At 39.9% G+C, this 18,463-nt stretch overlaps 1 protein-coding gene across 2 annotated transcripts in view; it reads right to left on the minus strand.

Annotated features, from left to right (window-relative positions):
* LOC139744182 (interleukin-6 receptor subunit beta-like) overlaps positions 1 to 18,085 on the minus strand; it is a 131,603-nt gene extending 113,518 nt beyond the window's left edge. For both annotated transcript variants that reach the window (XM_071654635.1, XM_071654634.1), the window contains exon 1: positions 18,006 to 18,085. The gene's annotated coding sequence lies outside the window, so the exon portion shown is untranslated. The remainder of the gene's footprint in view (positions 1 to 18,005) is intronic.
* Positions 18,086 to 18,463: the final 378 nt, after the last annotated feature.

An 18,463-nucleotide genomic window follows, 5' to 3' on the forward strand; every position in this document is an offset into this window, starting at 1 on the left:
TACTGTTTGTATAAAACATTAGTCATGCATTTTCAGGCTTTTTCATTTTATTTATTGGATTTTTAACATCATCATTTTCCTAACTATTCCAGTTTCTTTTCCTCTGACTGAAATCAGAAAGTCTGCCGTAATGATTATCGCTAAATGCCACGTTGTGTGTGGATGTGCCAATGTGCGAACTGCACGTGGTTTCACTTTCAAGTTCAAAGGAATGCGCCATGTGCTTTTGGATTGTGTGAGGATACTGCGAGTTCGATCAAGATCGAATGCGCCGTAGCTGTGCTTGGTTAAGGTAAACAGTTTACATTTAATATGAAGAAATCATGTCTTTTACGAGAAAAAACAAACAAACAAACAAAACAAAGTAAAAACAAAAATGAACGACTGTTGATAGCCAAATAACTTCACAGTTCGTAGACTGAAGTTCCTTCAAACTTTTAAAAAGTAATACCCAGTTTTCATGAGCGTAAAATTGTCAGGATTTTGCTGTCTAACCGCATAGTGGCTGCATCACATACAGTTGTACTTGTAGTGAATTTGTCTCAGCATATGAGACCTTTCATATATTTCTGTGATTTAGTTTTTAATCAAGTGATTAATCAATCCCTTTCTACAGTTCAGTACACATTTAAAATATTCGATCAAGCACACTATTAGTGTAAGCGACTGTTCGATATTTCTACTATGGGTCAAAAGAAAGGCTATAGAAGCATGATGGGTTGCTTATAGAATCATGACCTTTGCGATGATTCCTTTAACTCAACTCACGAGCTAGTTCTTCGATCGATATTTCCAGGCTATATTTACACGCTGTTTATTCCATCCAGTGCGCGCATTCTTTTAGTGGGGTGGCTTAGTGAAATTATCGTGACACGGCGGACAAAAGCATGATTTTTTCACCAAAGGTACTTCATGATGTACCTTCTCAAAAAATAGGGTGCTCCAAGAAAATTGATGCTGGGAAGGACGTCAGAGGGTCAAAGGTCAATGACCTTTATTTGTGAAATAGGTTTTTTGGCTATTTCTCAGGTCAGGAATATCAAATCTGGATAAAACTTGGCAGGAAGAATATTGAGAACAAGTAAAATATTTTGATTGAATTTGGAGTGAATTTGGAGTGAATTTTCCAAAGGTCAAAGGTCAAAGGTCAATGAACTTTTTCTAAAAATCATGTTTTTGTTTATTTCTCCAGGTAGGAAGATTCAATTTTCACAAAATTTGATATGAACGTTGTATAGAAGGTACTAAGAGTATAAACCAGGGGTCAAATATAATTGTTGATTTGTGCGTTGCCATGGCAACCCAAAACTAGGGTTTTTAATTGAAGTTAGTTACAGGAGGCTATTTTCCAGTTTGGAAGAGATTCCATTTGAATAGGTACAACTGATCGACGGGATGTATAGAGGTTTGAAATACTTTTCATTAGTGTTAAGTGGTATGTTGCCATGGCAACTACATATATAGATTTTGGGTTTAAACTTAAAGGAGACTTCAGAACTTATGAATTTGAAGAGATTTCCATCAGGGTTGGTATAATTGATCAACAAAAAAGTCGCCAAAGATTTGTCACCTTTATAGCATGTGGGTTGAGTGAATGCAGCAACAATAGTAGAACACATCAGTGAGAGTTTGAGGAAAACTGGACAATCCGTTCTAAAGTTATGAATTTTCGAAGTTTCTGCTCATGCAGTCGAGGCTGGATGAGAAGACTACTGTAGCTTGTAATGTCACATGTGTACAACGATATAAAGAATGAATACAGAAAATTCAACATAAATTATTTTCGCTTACAAAAGGATACTCAACTTCTCTTTCAGAAGGCAGGGGGAATAATATTACCCTTGACATACGTCAGTAGCAAGTCAAAGAAACTATGTGAACTTTATTCAAAAAGTATGGTTTTGTGAAATTCTCATTTTATTTTCCTTAGAATGTGCGCATGTGACATCATACACTGTGGTAGTCTTTTCATCCCGCCGCGACTGTGCAGATACCTTAAAAAATCATAACTTTTGAACGGATTGTACGATTTTTTCCAAGCTTTCTGTGATGTGTCCTACTAATATTGTTGTATTCACTGAATCCATGTGTGCATGAAGGTGGACTTGTCCTTTAAGGACAGATTCTGAAAGAGCAGACTGTAAGCTTTAAAATGATGTATCACACAATTCAAAGGGATTCCCCTAACCTATCTAAATAATAATACCGGTACTGGAAAGAAAGCACACACTCTGGATAAGTATGAACTGAGAAAAGAGGCTGCATTGTCTATTTTAGCGTTTAATCTTTACCATGCTGTCTCATGTCAATATGTTCGTCTTTTCTTCCCCCCTCCAATTTTCATTTGAGTTTGTCATTATTAATTTTTGATGATAAGAACGATGCCACAAGGCATTGTTTCTTAAAAATGCTTCACCTGCTCCTTCAGGTCCAAAATCTACATCAATATATATAATTTTCCTGATCTCTTCAACATTTTCCAAAAATAAAGCATACACCTTTTATGCATTGAGTCCTCCTTTTTGTGGATAATTAAAGGCAAAACCCCAAAATTAGTGCTCGAAAATTATTCTTAAGTGTCAGTTACGGATAGAAAGAACCTCTGTAAAAATGAATCTGTATAATCAATGTTAAGTATTGTTAATAACACAAAATGTGAACAATATTTCTATGATAACATGTTTCCAGACTAAACCGTCCGCATTTATGCTTTAATGAGAAAAATACTGATATCTCTTTATATGTTTGCTTTGATTGCAAAAACTGTATATGGTAGGATGTCTTGTGATACAACAGGGGGGGGGGGCATTTCATGAAGCAGTTTGGTCAAATATTTTTCTGACAAACTGTTACAAACTACAGAAATCCTTGCATCTGATTGGCAGAGAGCAAATTTGTCCGACAACTTGTCAGACGAAATGCTTCATGAAATGCCCCCAGACTACACATATTATGCATAAAATGTGATATCCTGAACATTTTTTTTCAAGTCACTCTCCCAAAAGTGTATATAGGACCTTTAAGTTTTTCTTGTGTTTGTTCCTGGCAGATTACTAGTACACAAATGCTCCAATCCATGATGACCTAACGGAAATTAAGGAAATTAAAATGAATATACTGAAAACCAAAACTACAGATACTAATAACTTACTTCATTCTTCTCTCCCCACCCCACCCCTTCTTTTTGGTTTCTTGATATACTAGTAGATCTAGCTAACTTTGATAATTGTCATTATGTAACATCATCTTCAATTGACAAGGCGATAAAACTTAACAATCATTTCATTATGCTGCTGGACTAATGGGGTTAGTTGAACTATATTGTTTTTAATGTACTATACTTTTTCCTCCTATCAATCACATGTATTTTGGGTGGAATGTATTTTGACATAAAGCATCATAGAATCAACCGCCTTTGGGGTCGGGAATTTTGTCATATTATATTGTGATTTAGATTCTGCTCTATGCCGATTTTGTTTTATTTCTATCAACTTTTTAAACTCCCCCATAGACTTTGTTCACCAGCCAACTACATCCCACCCTCTTTGGATAATGTGAACCAATCAAACATTGCTTTTACTCTTTAATAACATGTCTATACATAGCTATCAGACCAAAAATATTCAAACCGCTTTAAGTCTTTATGAGTGAAATTACAAATATCAATATATTTTTAAAAATATTCAAATTGTCTAAATTCAACTTCATCTATGAAAACAAACTTTTAACCTTTTTAAACATTTGAATAACCCCCATAAGAAATAAGAAACATATAGAGAGGGGAAGTGCGGACTATAAAAATTGCTTACGGGAACCAGGTAATCCCTGCGCTAAACCTATGGAATTCACACAATCTTGGAGGAAACAGGTTAAATTTGTTAGGAAATATGTAGGCCAATACCCAAAACCTTAAGATCTCAATGGAATATGCAGCTCTTCTACTGGTAAACTAGTAGTTCTGGGAGAAAAAATGAGCTGTGACATAGGCTGCGTTCATGCGAAACTAGAATTGCGTTTCTAAACACGTTTAGTCGCTAAACGTGTTTAGTTGCGTTGCGTTCATGCGATTTTTCGATTTAAACGCGTTTCAAAACGCCGATCTGAAACGCGGAAAAAAGGGCGTTTTGAATCATGATTCTGCCAGAATCACGATCGCAGAAACCGCATGAACGCAACCGTGATTTCAATCATGATTCTATGACGTCATTGTGCGCTGTGCGCATGCGTGTCTCATGGGGTATCCCACAGCTTCTTGTTCTGTTTGCGCGCTTGTGTACGTCTTATGAATCGTGTGTTTCGGTACCATACTTGCACTTGTTTGTTTACATCAATGCCAGTATCTAGCTGTTTAATATAATAATACATGTAATTACTCTCCGATTGAGTTGATAATAGTAATGGCTGCAGCGCTGTGTCTACCAAGGGAAACAATTGGAGAGACGAAGAATTATGATTATTCCTCGATCTGTGGGCAGAGCCTGAATGCCACAGCTTATTGGAAAGTATTCACCGAAATAAAAACGTAAAAAGGCCTATAATGAACTGACTGATCAGTTGGCATAAGGAGGTCTGGCTCGAGTTGCAGAGACAAGGTCAAACTGCGCAGTGCGCTGCGCGATGGCAAAGGATGAGTAGAGCCAGAATCAGCGCTGCGAAAGCCCGCAGGAACGCTCTTCCGCTGAGACCGTGATTTGAAACGCCGTTTTGAATCATGATTCATGTTTGTGATTCTGGCTACGAAATTCGCATGAACGCGGCCTAAGTCCTACACCTGGCTAAGTCATTGCCCAAGATTTAAAGTATCTGAGCCAGAGTCACGTGTCACTCTTTGCCATTTCTCTACAGGAGGTAGACAGTACTAAAAAAAATTCTTTACCAGAAATTATATCAAATTATTTAATGAAAAGGTGCTTAAGAAAACTGGACTATTCCAACACACCTCCCTCAGGTCTGCAACACAGACTAACCACCTGTTACCATAGGAACACCAGTAAAAATGGTGTATTATTGTAAACATGCACATAATATGTCGAATTATGGGTCTGAATTTTAAGACTAGCAACCATGTACATTGCATTGCATTGTACAGAAACCTGGCGAATGCCCTGTGTATAGTCTTTGAATTCAGACATTATTGTTATGTACGAATTAAGGGCATTTTCTCATTTTTTCTGTTAGCGGATTTCTTGGAGCACCCCCTAATTTTGATCCTCATATATATACAAATGTCTGAGGAAAAAATGACACTTTTGTCCGGCGTGTCACGATTATCAGTATATTTGTCACTAAGCCACCCCACTATTTCGTCTGGCAGCTGGGGTCTGGCACCTGGTTTTGTGGAAATGTCCACAAGGGGAGAGGGGTGGGGTGTCAAGTTTCTCGTAAGACCAGAGACTGCATACACAATCTCTTCGCTTCTATTTACTGTCGTGTTTTTCCCCTTTGCTGGTAATGAACATTTAGATTTAACTTTACAAAGGTTGCTAGCACGTGGTTCTTGTTGTGAGGTGTATGTATTTTTTTTTTTTCATCATTCATGGGCCGCAGGGGAAAGAAGAAGTATGCTCAGCAAGCTGTCTTCTATACCAGCATCAGTAATTACCATCACCATCACTCAGATCATTCGGCCCTTGTCCTATTTAATCAACATTCAGAAACATGACCAACATGATCACTCGAGATAAACTACACCTACGCAAACAACAACGCAAACTATACAAAAGATCACACAGCTGGGATCAAACTTCCTTCGAAATACTGCAGCAGAGCGGAGAAATCGCCGTTACGAAAATGCATGTACAGTGCCAGACACTTAAAATAATCACTTCTTCGAAATATAAAGGGAACGAATAAAGTGACATTAAATGAAAGAAATCGTACCAAACTAGTAATGAGAAACCACGGAAATAAAACAATAAGTAAGCCCTAGCCGAAGTTTGCAGCAGCATTGGCCAAGCTCTGGAGGTAGTCTCGGCCCGGGCTTACACTGTACCAAAATGCGGCCTCTCCAGAATTCAGACACGCACTATGTGTGTGTGTGTGCAATGTCAATACATTGTACGCCATACCTTGTTGGCGCAAGGTTGCATCGGGGATGTTGCGGCGCCTGTTAGTGCCCGAATTCTGGTGACTCGGCACTTGCATTCAGCTCCTGTACATTTATTCACTGCATCGGCACGTACGGAGATTTGTTTTTCTTCCGTGTGTTCGAGGATACCATCACACTCTCAGCATGCGATAAGCAAAAAATGTCCCACACAGAATGGCATAATTTTTCAATTTATAGCACTTTTTTGGCACCCTGATTCACAGGACCTGATTTGCACATGCTTTGGAAAAGTTGCGCTGGTTCTGCATTTTTGACGGCAAAATTTGGGATTTTAGACAGATTTTTGGAAGTGACTCAGGAACATTCCTGTTGTGAACGAGTGTGCCAGTATGTGAAATGATGTGATATGCATGTGTTGTGACAGTAGAATTTGCTGGCTTGTGAAAAGTGATAAGAGTGTCCGGATTCTGGAGGCCGGCCAAAAACTGGGGGTTTTACTCTGTACTGTACACAGCTCGGTCACTGTACACAGGACGGATGCTACGCACGGCGTCTGGTTGGGCTAGGGTGGGGGGGGGGGGGGGTCTATCTGTAAAGTGTACTCTATAAGCTGTTATTTTCGCGAGGGTTTAATTTTTTCGCCAATTTCGCGAATCACAGTTGGATCGCGAATTCAACAACACACAAAAATGTCTCAATGCGCTTTGTTAATAGTGCGTTAAAGTAAGGCAAAAAAAAAAAAAATGTTGCACTGGCGTAACCCACCCCACCCTAAAAATTCCGCCGACCCTATGTTTTTTCATCTTTTTTTTCTATCGATATCAAGTATCTTGTTGATTGCGATCGCGATCACAAAAACCCGGAAGTGGAAACGGCTCTGGGGATATCGGATGTACGAAGGAGAGATCTAGCTAGCGCCTCGCATAGCCTCGCTTGATCAGTACGTCATCTGTTTCTAACACGGACGCGTACTCTATCAAGATTTATACAGTGTATACTTTGCATTCAGACTGCAATGTATTGTGTACAGTTTTGCCATAGGTTTCTTGTGTGGAGAACTTACACGAATCTGTATATGTGGGACTGTAATAAAGATCGCTGTGTGCGATGAAAAGATCGTACACATGGGTCAATTCGCATCTATCTTATCTAAGTCAAAATAGTAAAATATGAAGTGAAAACATTCAGGGCCCTGTTGCATAAAACCCTTACCGCTGGACTTACCGCTCCTTTCTAGCGGTAAGTCTTCAAATTAGCTGTAAATTTTATAATCCTTGATGCTGATTGGCTGTGATGCCTAATTTTGACGGTAGTTACCATTGAAATTCAACGGTAAGTTTTATGCAACGGGCCCCAGGATAGGGATTTCAACATCTTTAAATTCTGTAACTGGGGTATAATTCCAGTAATATTGGCCTCATAAATGATTTGTAGAATACGTGTAGATGAACACAGCACATGCGCACATTCGGTGCAGCAGTTGTAACTGTTTACTGAGCACTAACAGCAGTGCCAGCAATAAATGGGTCTCTTAGCCGGGGTCAGCGGTACAGGTGTAAAGGATCTACGGAGCAATAGGGTTACAGTAGCCTCCTGCTGGCTGCCTGAAATCCTGTACAGTCTTGATTTTGGTGTAGTACGTTGACTGTTTATTATTATTACACAGGAACCATCACTATGTGAAACTTTAGTTCAATGTAGGTTTAGCATGGAGTTATCTGGTTAAAAAGAAATAAAATAAAGAGTCTTCATATGGGATTTGCTGGCATTTGACGATAGAATTTACACATCTTAGAGCTGTTGTAAAAACTACAGTCATAGTCAACCTTGCCTATTAAAGCCGAATCCGTTATAGGACTGAAGAAATAGCTTAGATTTAAAGAAAATTTGTCTTTAAATAATAGAATATAAAGAGAACTTTATGAGACCTTTGACTTAGGCAATTATTCGACTTATGCAAGTTCGATTTAGGCAAGGTTCACTGTACTAGTTTTTCTTCTTTTTTTTTTTTTTTGGGGGGGGGGGGGCAGTTGCCGAAGGGGGGTACTCGATCGGGGGGAAATTTTGGGAGGGATCTATTAAAAAAAAAAAAAAAGAAATCCCTACCTTCCTACCCTACTTTAAAATCCCTACCTACCTACCCTATTTTTCAGTGACCCGTTACTCCAATGCAATATATTTTTTTTTTGGCCTTAAATATGAGTTTTACACGTAAAATACAGGTAGCAAAAAACAAAAACAAAAAAGAACAAAAAACAATCCGCCCGCCTGACCCTATTTGAAAATCTCATGTTACGCCAATACATTTTTTGTTTTTGTTTTTGGCCTAAGCATCGGCGTCGATTCGCGAAAACAACATCTCGCATCTATGACATCGTCATTCGTGAAAATATCTGTACGCGAAAATAACAGTGTATACAGTAATACCCTGACATGGGTCTATTATTACATCACATTGACTAGAACTCTAGTGTCTCCAGTGTAGATTCTAGATCTACCATCTACAATATCTGTAGATGTACCTACCTCTACTCCTGTCAAATGCAAGCTCACCAAGCGTTGTAACTCCGGCGCGGGGCGCTGAACCAGTAACAGCGCCAAAACGAATTGTATGCAATTTAGTGAAGTAATCAAGTGCACTGCGATGCTTGCAATTCAGTAAACAACTCATCGTTCAAAACGACACTTGGATTCGCAACGAAAAGTCACATGTTTGTTGAATATTATAGGCAACTATGTATCCCTCACCATAAATCCTCCGAAAACAAGATTAATTGTCAAATATCTTTGAAACCATCTCCGCAAGATGCGAATCACCATTTTGAACATATCACGTAAATAAAATGATCTGCGCATGTGCGAATGAATATTCATTTCAGTTAATCAGCTAGCCGTCCTGTTTTTTTTCCACACGCATACATTGTGTATTATATGTGCTACGTTTTATCCATACCCGATCGACAGCAAGGCTATTAGCACATGTGCTGTGTAAGGTGCACTACGATACGACGTGCGAATGAACTAAAACCTCAGATAAAATCTTTCACTGAGCTCTTAAAACAGATCATATTGTAAATCGATTTCCATGCCTCTGATTGTAAGTATCTTATCAAACAGTATGGCTATGAATTTCAGTGTAAAACCCTGTAAAAACTGTATTTTGGTCTCTGGTAACCAAAATATTAAGCCACATCAGGTGGTACATCAGTAGCCATAGGGCTGCAATGCGACCCCGACTCGGCACGGGTTGGGGTCGCTGGTGCGGTTACTTGCGTTGTAATTGCAGTAAGCTGCAATGGCATACCATCTCGATACCATGGAATGACCCTGTCCTGAAACTAATAATTTACCATGTAGATTCTAGGCCTCCTGTTGTGGTAGACGGTATCTGGTATTCAATTAGATCTAACCGTTTTGAGTCTAGACTCTAGTAGTTATGAACTTGTCTATTGTAGTACCGGCCCATGGGTACCCGGGGATGGCTGGGACTTGCATCCAAGTTGGGCGGGGATTTCAGCATTTTTTTCGCCTGGGTGGGTCGGGAATAGACCGGGCTTTGTAGGTGGAAATTCACTTAATTTGCCCCGGTGGGCCGGGGATGTACCGGGGTGTTGTCGGGGGAAATTCAATTATTTTGCCCCGGTGGGTCGGGAATGGACCGGGCTTTGTCGGGGGAGATTCACTTATTTTGCCCCAGTTGGTGGGGAATAAACCGGGGCTTGTCAGGGGAAATTCGCTCCAACCAAGTGGCAGGCATTTGGGGCAGGAATTTTGGCCGGGACAGATTTTGCTTGAGAGTTGACCATGACTTGTACCATTTCCAGTACGGTAATGTGACCATAAATTATTTTGCTTGACTAGCAATTCCCCGCTATTGAGGACTCAGTAACATTGCCCAAAAGTCGCGTAAACGCATGAATCACGCAAGAAAATAGAGCCTAGCGCGAAACATGCGCGATTTGCGCATTTCATGAATTTTTCTGACGTAGTGGAACCTTCGATCGTATTGTCCGCGGATGTGCGCCGTATCGGCGCTTTACGCGATTCCATGCGGGCTCGGTCACACTGCCCAAAAGTTGCGTAATCGGGTCAATCCATGTCAAATCATCCAGTGCTTGTCACCCGACCCCCTCCGATTTTCTTTAAAATCGCACCAAATGTTCCCCAAAGTGTCTGACGGAAAATCCCAAAATATTTTGCCCCAAGGTCAATTGGTTGCTAAGATACAGCCTCACATAGCAACCGGTGCGCATTCAGAAAAATTAGTTAAAAGAAAATTAGGCATTTTTGATTGATTGTGGTGGCATGGGTATTTATGCAAAAGCGTTCATTTTATGGAAATTGAGAGAACTTTATAGTCTTTGCAAGAAAAACTGACTGTGACGCGATATTGACTTTTCGTTAACGTGCACGAGGTCACCGAAAATGGTGTTAAATGTTAATTTCCAAAATTTTGATGCCAATTTAGAGGCTAATATCTTCCACATTTCATCACCTTAGGTTCTAAAATATTATGCTGTTGAAGGCTTTGACTTGCTCAGTAATTTTGAAAAAAATCGGCGCATTCATGCCCACCGTTTTTACGGAGAGCGCCCTCAAAGTTGACAAAAATGAAAAATGTGCCAAATTCAAGGTCATGGATCACCCTTCGTCCCACCTAGGAATGGCACCAATTTTTGTGTATTGATAGACATTTACCTATATTATCTTGGGTTACCAAAGAAATTTTGCTCCCGAAATGTTCAATGGCAAATTTACCCTACCAAAAATGGTCGTAAATGGCCAAATTCCCATGTAATATCACATATTGGGTTTAGAGGACATTTCAAATGTCCAGGCTTTCAAGATAAAAAGGCCTAGCCCTGTGATATTTGCAGTAGGGATAGTCTGTTATACATATTTTAGTAATATATACCATAAAACACTTTCATTACATGATGATGACCTTGAAATTTAATCCAAATTTTGATAAAAACAATAAATTGCTCCATTTTCCTCATTGCACTGCATACAATATTATGTAATACTTGTTTTGTAACACTTTTCACAGAGCAATATTTCAAGAATTATGAAAGCTGACAGCCTACCACATTAAGGTTCTAAAGTATTTGTGCTCTTCTTTCAGATTTTGTGTCAATTTGATCATGAATGTTATACCCTTGACCTTGAAGTGCTTCTAAAAATAGCTGTAAATTTGTTAACTACAAATCTACACACATGACAGGTGTATTATGGCATGCTATACTTGTGATTCTTTCACAAACACAAAAGCTTTTTATGGTGTAAATGTATATACTGGAATTAATCTATACATGCTTGCAAGATATGTTACAATTAATTACTTTGTTCTGACAATGACCCTCAATTTCAATAAAAAAAGGGGACAGTAATATCTTGTGATTTTGTGTGCATTTCCTATGGAAAACAGTGCTTTGTGGTGAAACTCATAAAAACTTGACCATTTTTACTATCTATCACTTTGATTGATTAATTCTATTGTAGTTATGTTAGAGAAGTGGGCTGTGACAATTTCCAATAAAAAAAGCATGGTTATGATGTAGAAAATAGAAAAACAAAGAAATACATAAGAAATTCCAAAAACAAGAAAATACATAAGAATTGAAATGATTTTGGAAGTTTTCATAAGGTACAGAACAAATCCCCCAAAAAGAAGACTCTCAGTCCTTTTAATGTGCGTTTCACAGGCTAGAATAAGAGTCTTATTATGTTGGGCGCAATGTCCATAATTATCAACTATTATTAGGTACTTAAATACAGGTCTTTATGGAGAGGAATAGGCATTTCTCATGATTTTGAAGGTCATAAATCAAGGGTCATTATCAGAACAAAGTAATTGATTGTAACATATCTTGCAAGCATGTATAGATTAATTCCAGTATATACATTTACACCATAAAAAGCTTTTGTGTTTGTGAAAGAATCACAAGTATATACAAGTATAACATGCCATAATACACCTGTCACATGTGTAGGTTTCACAAACAAATTTACAGCTATTTTTAGAAGCACTTCAAGGTCAAGGGTATAACATTCATGATCAAATTGACACAAAATCTTAAAGAAGAGCACAAATACTTTAGAACCTTAATGTGGTAGGCTGTCAGCTTTCATAATTCTTGAAATATTGCTCTGTGAAAAGTGTTACAAAACACGTATTACATAATATTGTATGCAGTGCAATGAGGAAAATGGAGCAATTTATTGTTTTTATCAAAATTTGGATTAAATTTCAAGGTCATTATCATGTAATGAAAGTGTTTTGTGGTATATATTACTAAAATATGTATACCAGACTATCCCTACTGCAAATATCACAGGGCTAGGCCTTTTTATCTTGAAAGCCTGGACATTTGAAATGTCCTCTAAACCCAATATGTGATATTACATGGGAATTTGGCCATTTACGACCATTTTTGGTAGGGTAAATTTGCCATTGAACATTTCGGGAGCAAAATTTCTTTGGTAACCCAAGATAATATAGGCAAATGTCTATCAATACACACAAATTGGTGCCATTCCTAGGTGGGACGAAGGGTGATCCGTGACCTTGAATTTGGCACATTTTTCATTTTTGTCAACTTTGAGGGCGCTCTCCGTAAAAACGGTGGGCATGAATGCGCCAATTTTTTTCAAAATTACTGAGCAAGTCAAAGCCTTCAACAGCAAAATATTTTAGAACCTAAGGTGATGAAATGTGGAAGATGTTAACCTCTAAATTGGCATCAAAATTTTGGAAATTAACATTTAACACCATTTTCGGTGACCTCGTGCACGTTAACGAAAAGTCAATTTCGCGTCACAGTCAGTTTTTCTTGCAAAGACTATAAATTTCTCTCAATTTCATGAAAATAAACACTTTTGCATAAATATCCATGCCACCACAATCAATCAAAAATGCCTAAATTTCTTTTAACTGATTTTTCTGAATGCGCACCAGTTGCTATGTGAGGCTGTATCTTAGCAACCACTTGACCTTGGGGCAAAATATTTTGGGATTTTCCGTCAGACACTTTGGGGAACATTTGGTGTGATTTTAAAGAAAATCGGAGGGGGTCGGGTGACAACTTTTCTGAAAATTGGATGATTTGACGTGGATTGACCCAATCGCATAAATCATGTTAGAAATTTGGTTTTGTGTGCTTGTCCGTCGAGAATTTGACCATTTTCGCTGATTTACGCAATGAAAAATCACCGATGAATTGCGCAAGAACTACGGAAAGATCACGCAAAAATATAGCGCCACAATCATACGTGAGTTGTTAGTGATACATTAGTGATTCATCAAGCAGTATTTCGTAAGTTTTACATGCGCTTATTTGCGTGTTCTGTTAGAGATACATAGGCCTACGCCAATATTTTTTTTCAGTGATTTTCAGTGATACGTAGGTGTTACAAGCGCGAAACATGCGTCATTATTTATGTCAGCTAATCGTCAGTGGAGAGTCGTTGGTGAACGCGATAGCAGTAACATTTTCGCGAACAATCGCTGATATTCCACGCATATTTCGCGCATTGTTCGCGTAAGAACCACGCAAACTACGCAAAAATTATGTAAAACAGCGACATAATGCGTAAACTTTTACGCGAAGCCGAGTTTTGAGCTCCTCAAAACCCGGAATTGCGTAAAGCGCCGATCCAGCGCACATCGGCTGAAAATTACGAAGGTACCACATTGTAGACCCCTAGACAAAATCATGAAATGCGCACTGGACTGCGCATGTATCACGTAAATAAGGCTCGAATTTCTTACGTGATTCATGCGTTTACGCGACTTTTGGGCAGTGTGACAGGTCCTCAAAGGCCAGGTTTTTGAGCAGCTCAAAATTCGGCTTCGCGTAAAAGTTTAGGCAGTATTTTTGCGTAGTTTGCGTTGTTCTTACGCGAAAAACGCGCGAAATATGCGCGGAATATCAGTGATCGTTTGCGAAAATGTTGCCACTATCACGTTCATGTGCAAATCACGCGCGATTCATACGCAATTCATTGTGACAGAGCGCAGAATATGCCTGATTTTCCGTGGACCTCCGTCGTCGCGCACAACCACGAATTCGCCCTTTATGGGGCCTTTGCGCGCCTATGTGCTGAAAGTGCATGGTTTAGTGATTTTTGAGTGATATTTCCGTAGTTCTTGCGCAATTCATCGGTGATTTTCATCACTTAAATCAGCGAAAATTCTCAACGGAAAAGCATGCACAACCAAATTTCTTGTGTGATTCATGCAAACTTACGCGACTTTTGGGCAGTGTGGCCGGGCCTTAAAGGACAAGTTCACCTTCATAAACATAAGGATTGAGAGAATGTAGCAATATTAGTAGAACACATCATTGAAAGTTTGAGGAAAATCGGACAATCCGTTCAAAAGTTATGAATTTTTGAAGTTTTTGTGCAGTAACCGCTGGATGAGAAGACTACTGCAGTGTGTGAATAACTTAGATGTCACATGCGTACAACAATATAAGGAAAATATAAAGAGAATTTCACAAAATTTCATCTTATGAAAAAAGTTCACATTCCCCCGACTCGTTACCGACAAATGTTATGGGTAATATTATTCCCCCTGCCTCTAGAAAGAGCCAAGTCAAGTGCTCTTTTATTATGTGAAAAAAGTGAAAATATGTTGAATTTTCTTTATATTTTCTTTATACGGTTGTACGCATATGACTCACAAGCTGTAGTAGTCTCCTCATCCAGCGGTTCCAACACAAAAATTTTAAAAATTCATAACTTTTGCGTCGACTGTCCAATTTTCCTCAAACTTTCACTGATGTGTTCTACTAACATTGTTGCATTCTCTCAATCCTTATGTTTATGAAGGTGAACTTGTCCTTTAAGGGTCGGGACTTGGCCGGGGATTTCTATGCAAATATATGCCCGGCTTGTCGGGGACTTGGCCAGGGATTTCTGCACAAATATTGCCCAGACTGTCGGGGAATTGGCCGGGGATTTCAACTTCAATTTTGCCTGGCCTGCCGGGGACTTAGTGGGGGATTTCCGTGAAAATTTCGCCTGACCGGTCGGAGACTTGGCCGGGACTTGGCTGGGTGGTGTAACATCCCATAATTGCAAGTGTGATGCAAGTCCCCGCCATCACCAGGTACCCAGGGGCCGGGACTACAATTGACAAGTGCATTAGTACTACTAGTAGGCCTACGTGTGTACTAGACAGAACGATCCGTCTGTCCGGAGTCGTCTTTTATTTTCAATGACGTTATCACTCTTCTCCATAGAGAGGAGGGGCCTAGGGGATCCGTGAAGCCAGACGCAGTCTCCGCGGAACATATTTCCGACGACCAGATAAATTTACAGACCGATCATTCGGTCAAGTATTCTACATATAACAATATCATGAACAATCATAGCCTGACCAGACCGCTGTGCGAAGCACAGCGGTCTGACATGTGTTAGTGTTTAAACGTTGTAAACGATCGTCACTATTGACGGCAAAATCACATAAAATGCCTTTGTTTTGTTCGATTTTTAGAGTAAGATAATTTTTACCACTCACCTACAGCGTATTTTCCTGATGGTTGAGTTGAATTCGGCGTTTTGTTGGTATCCAGACCTTATGCACTTGTCAATGTAATGACGCACCCCACTACCCCCGGACATGGGTGCGTTATGGTCATTTTTTGACTGACCACACGGGGTTTTTGATGGACACCACAGTCACTTTTTTGACGGACATAACGCTGCAAGTGACGAACACTACAGTCACTTTTTTGACGGACAACACGTTGAAAGTGACGCACACCTCGGTCACTTTTTTGACGGACATCCTCGGTACATTTGACGCACCCCCGTAAATACTGAAACGATTTTTGCATACGTTTTATTCAAGCAATTTCATTTTCTTTTGGTTCGTACACATAATTTGTAAAAGTTTCGGCAAGTTTCCCTAACCATGTAAGCACCGTATTGTCATTCACCGTACATCACGCTGCTGCTACGATATTCCGTACAGTATGTATTCTGTGCATGCAATCCATACATGACAATCACATGTGTGCAGAATGCGCTGTGTGTGCGCGGCCATTGCTAGTGCGGTGGATGCATACTGCTGCAGCGCAGGTAGGTACACACCACGCCACGGCATTCATATTCCCGCTCGAGTACTGCGTAACTACAGCCAAGTCGCGGTACGTAGAGATTCGCACATGACACAGCTAACAGCGTCGCGCGCGCGTCTGGCCAGCTGGTCGGGCTATCCCGCGAGCAGAAAATGGCATGCGGCAAGCAGTTCTTCTGCTGCCGTTTCGACAGGAAAGATTGAACTAAGTTGTTACATCGCTGAACAGTCCCTGGTTTGAGATTGAGTATGCATGATTTCATGGGTTTGTTGGAGGGAAAATGTAAGGAGAAAGGGTGGCTTTTAAATTCTTTGCTTGCCAGATTCTGGCAAGCATTTTTTCCTCTTATTCCAAAACGCTTCCCGACTTTGATTTTCACTTGCCGCGGGAAAGCGCTCACTGTAATTTCACTCGCGGTACGTGTATCCGGGACCGGTAGCGTGCAAAAATGCGTGTTATTTTCCATAGCCAAGTGACGTACCATGACGCACCCCTCGGTCAAAATTTTGACCGACAATGATGGGATTTTGACGCACCCCTCGGTCAAAAATTTGACGGACAAAGCTGGTAAAATGACGAATACCTGGGTCACAAATTTGACGGACCAAACGAGGAAATGACGCACCCATGTCCGGGGGTAGTGGGGTGAGTCATTACATTGACAAGTGCATTATTGCTGAATTTTTCAGAGTAGATTATGCGGTGGCATCTTTTCCTTCGAGAGCTTCACAAAATCAACATAACTACCACGCATGCGGAACCGGAAGTGGTTGCGTTTTACGTACGCCCGTGCCCCCATGCGCCCATGCGTTTTATGTGTTACGTACGTAAAGCTACAGCACTCGTATCCGCGCGTGCTGCGCCGGCAATGATTTGACGTTTTTATGGGTCATCCCGACTAGCTCATCACTTCCGCCCCGACTAGCTACGTTGTAGTATAGGAGAGTGAATGCCATTCAAATAACATGCAGATGAGGAGTGAAGCAATACAGACGTTTACAGACCCGACTTTAACCACGGATTTCGGTGAGTTTTTGACGTAATTAAACAAAAAATCGCATACCGATTAGACATTGAATGATTATCATAGTTTACGGGGATTCCTTATATTCTAGTTTTCCACGATTAATAATTTAGATATTCACGAAGGAAACACACACCCACCGCTGAAAAATGTCTGCGAAGGAATAGACGTGCAGCCGCTGTCGCTTCACGACAGCGGATGCGTGTAGTTAGAACAATCATTGCAATTGCCCATGCCGCCCGGGCATGAGACCAATCAACGATGAAGTGACAAAACTCTTCGTCTTAGTTAGATGCAAGCAGCTAAGTACTGCTAACAGTTACAATCCAACTAACAAAAAGTTGATGAAATAGTTCTATTGTCTAGACTAAATGTAAATATCATTATCAAATCACATGAGGCGAAGGTACTACAGACATTAGCATCACCAGTAGCAAACCGCAAGTCTCAGGCCATTGCCATATTAATAGGCCTACGTACAACATTCAGTTTGTATGGTTATATGCCCATTGATCCCATGCATACAGTATAGCCTTATAGGCCTACTACTTTTGTACATTCCTAATGATACGTTCACACACTACTACTAGTCGGGTATACAATGCACACAGGTAGATCTCTCTAGCACTGAGCTGTGTAGAGCTCGAAGCTCTGCTATTCTGTGGGCAGGCTGTACACAATAACTTGCCACGCACTTCCGAGCTCACCGCGGTGGATTTCCATCATGTCCTCTGTGTAGAAAATATGTTTTCTCTCTACAAATGAAACGAAACAGCCGTTTTGGCAATCACCGACGAATCTTTAGTTCTTGAAATTCCCAATAGTGGATATCTTTTTTTCTTACCTTGTCGAAAAGAAGTTGGAAAATCCATTTGATTCAAGTCTATGTCCAGAATTTCAGGTCTACGAAAGGTCGGGCTTGTCTTAGAAAATAAAGTGTATTCTCGGAATAATCACTACCGGACAGATTCATTATGAAAAAGGGGTGTATCATAAAAAGTTTACGTGCATTTTAACATTCTCATGTGCATTCACCTTCGGTAATATTTGAATTGTCCCTAAATAATTTGATAAAAATAATGCTGCCAGACGTAAATTGTGTTTTGAATTTCGGATATGATGTCTATTATTCAATGAGCATGTATTATAATACACGAACATGCATATTTGACCCTCAGTAATTGACTCTTCCTGACGTCACGGTCTGAGTGACTTACCGAGTCGAACCGAACATGCGCACTCCGTTATACAATTAGTCTGTCAAAGGTCTATTTTTGTATCGTCTTACGCCTTGTCGGTGCT

This window comes from Diadema antillarum, unplaced genomic scaffold (genome assembly GCF_040938485.1).
Source record: "Diadema antillarum isolate AM-2024a unplaced genomic scaffold, OU_Dant_1.0 seq00001145_RagTag, whole genome shotgun sequence".
Classification (NCBI taxonomy): Eukaryota; Metazoa; Echinodermata; class Echinoidea; order Diadematoida; family Diadematidae; genus Diadema; species Diadema antillarum.